Source organism: Somniosus microcephalus, chromosome 4 (assembly GCF_052327205.1).
Source record: "Somniosus microcephalus isolate GS21.2 chromosome 4, FLI_Smic_1.0, whole genome shotgun sequence".
NCBI classification, from domain to species: domain Eukaryota; kingdom Metazoa; phylum Chordata; class Chondrichthyes; order Squaliformes; family Somniosidae; genus Somniosus; species Somniosus microcephalus.
In genome coordinates, this window is record NC_140990.1 from 298098146 (window position 1) to 298101125 (window position 2980).

Below are 2980 nucleotides of genomic sequence, written 5' to 3' on the forward strand. Positions count from 1 at the left end.
ACTCTTCCATCACCATCCCTGGGTATGCCCTGTCCCACCGGCAGGACAGACCCTCCAGATGTGGTGGCACAGTGGTATACAGTCGGGAGGGAGTGGCTCTGGGAGTCCTCAACATTGACTTCGGACCCCATGACCTCTCAATGCTTCAGGTCAAGCATGGGCAAGGAAACCTCCTGCTGATTACCACCTACCGCCCTCCCTCAGCTAATGGATCAGTACTCCTCCATGTTGAGTAACACTTGGAAGAAGCACCGAGGGTAGCAAGGACATAGAATGTACTTTGGGTGGGGGATTTCAATGTCCATCACCAAGAGTGGCTTGGTAGCACCACTACTGACAACAGAAAATGCTGGAAAAACTCAGCAGGCCAGGCAACATCCGTGGAGAGAGAAATAGAGTAAATTTCTATTTCTCTCTCCACGGATGTTGCCTGGCCTGCTGAGTTTTTCCAGCATTTCCTGTTGTTATTTCGGATTTCCAGCATCTGCAGTATTTTGCTGTTGTACTGACTGAACTGGCTGAGTCCTGAAGGGCATAGCTGCCAGGCTAGGACTGCGGCAGGTGGTGAGAGAACCAACACAAGGAAAAAACCTACTTGACCTGGTCCTCACCAATCTATCTGTCGCAGATGCATCTGTCCATGACAGCATTGGCAGCAGTGAACCACCGCAGTCATTGTTGGAGACAAAATCCCGTCTTCACACTGAGGACACCCTCCATCGTGTTGTGTGGCACTACCACCGTGCTAAATGGGACAGATTCAGAACAGATCTAGCAGCTCAAAACTTGGCATCCATGAGGCATTGTGGGCCATCAGCAGCAGCAGAATTGTATTCCACCACAATCTGTTACCTCATGGCCCGGCATATCCCTCACTCTATCATTACCATCAAACCAAGGGACCAACCCTGGTACAATGAGGAGTGCAGAACAGCATGCCAGCCGCAGCACCTGGTGTACCAAAAAATTAGGTGCCAACATGGGGAAGCTGCAACACAGGACTACATACATGCTAAACAGCAAAAGCAGCATGCTATAGACAGAACTAAGCAATCCCACAACCAACGGATCAGATCAAAGCTCTGCAGTCCTGCCACATCCAGTCGTGAATGGTGGTGGACAATTAAACAACTAACGGGAGGAGGAGGAGGCTCCATGAATATCCCCATCCTCAATGATGGCGGAGCCCAGCGTGCGAGTGCAAAAGAGAAGGCTGACGCGTTTGCAACCATCTACAGCCAGAAGTGCCGAGTGGATGATCCATTTCGGCCTCCTCCTGAGGTCCCCACCATCACAGAAGCCAGTTTTCAGCCAATTCGATTCACTCCACCTGTTATCAAGAAACAGCTGAGTGCATTGGATACAGCAAAGGCTATGGGCCCTGACAACATCCCAGCTGTTGTGCTGAAGACTTGAGCTCCAGAACTAGCCACGCCTCTAGCTAAGCTGTTCCAGTACAGCTGTAACACTGGCATCTACCCAACAATGTGGAAAACTGCCCAGGTATGTCCTGTCCACAAAAAGCATGACAAATCCAATCCGGCCAATTACCACCCCATCAGTCTACTATCAACCATCAGCAAATTGATGGAAGGTGTCATGGACAGTGCTATCAAGCTCCACTTACTCACCAATAACCTGCTTACCGATGCTCAGTTCAGGTTCCGCCAGGGCCACTTAGCTCCAGACCTCATTACAACCTTGGTCCAAACATGGACAAAAGAGCTGAATTCCAGAGGTGAGGTGAGAGTGAATGCCCTTGACATCAAGGCAGCATTTGACCAAGTGTGGCATCAAGGAACCCTAGTAAAATTGAAGTCAATGGGAATCAGGGGGAAAACTCTCCACTGGCTGGAGTCATACCTAGCACAAAGGAAGATAGTTGTAGTTGTTGGAGGCCTATCATCTCAGCCCCAGGACATTGCTGCAGGAGTTCCTCAGGGCAGCGTCCTAGGCCCAACCATCTTCAGCTGCTTCATCAATAACTTTCCCTCCATCATAAGGACAGAATTGGGGATGTTCGCTGATGATTGCGCAGTGTTCATTTCCATTCGCAGCTCTTCAGATAATGAAGCAGTCCATGCCCGAATGCAGCAAGACCTGGATGACATTCAGGCTTGGGCTGATAAGTGGCAGATAACATTCGTGCCACACAAATGCCAGGCAATGACTATCTCCAACAAGCGAGAGTCGATCCACCGCCCCTTGACATTCAACAGCATTACCATCGCCGAATCCCCCACCATCAACATCCTGGGGGTCACCATTGGCCAGAAACTTAACTGGACCAGCCACATAAATACTGTGGCTACAAGAGCAGATCAGAGGCTGGGTATTCTGCGGCGAGTGTCTCACCTCCTGACTCCCTAAAGCCTTTCCACCATCTACAAAGCACAAGTCAGGAGTGTGATGGAATCCTCTCCACTTGCCTGGATGAGTGCAGCTCCAACAACACTCAAGAAGCTTGACACCATCCAGGACAATCCACCTTCTCAAGGGCAATTAGGGATGGGCATTAAATGCTGGCTTTGCAAGCGATGCCCACATCCCATAAACAATTTTTTTTTAAAGCCCGCTTGATTGGTACCCCATCCACCACCTTAAACATTCACTCCCTCCACCACCGGCGTACCGTGGCTGCAGTGTGTACCATCTACAAGATACACTGCAGCAACTCGTCAAGGCTTCTTCGACAGCACCACCCAAACCCATGACCTCTACCACTTAGAAGGACAAGGGCAGCAGGTGCATGGGAGCACCATCACCTGCAAGTTCCCCTCCAAGTTACATGCCATCCTGACTTAGAAGTATATCGCCGTTCAGTCATCGTCACTGGGTCAAAATCCTGGAACTCCCTCCCTAACAACACTGTGGGAGCACCTTCACCACAAGGACTGCAGCGGTTCAAGAAGGCAGCTCACCACCACCTTCTCAAAGGCAATTAGGGATGGGCAATAAATGTTGACCTTGCCAGCGATGC

At 50.4% G+C, this 2980-nt stretch overlaps 1 pseudogene; it reads left to right on the forward strand.

Annotated features, from left to right (window-relative positions):
• Positions 1-795: 795 nt before the first annotated feature.
• LOC147120560 (uncharacterized) lies at positions 796-1807 on the forward strand (annotated as a pseudogene).
• The last annotated feature ends 1173 nt before the right edge of the window (positions 1808-2980 follow it).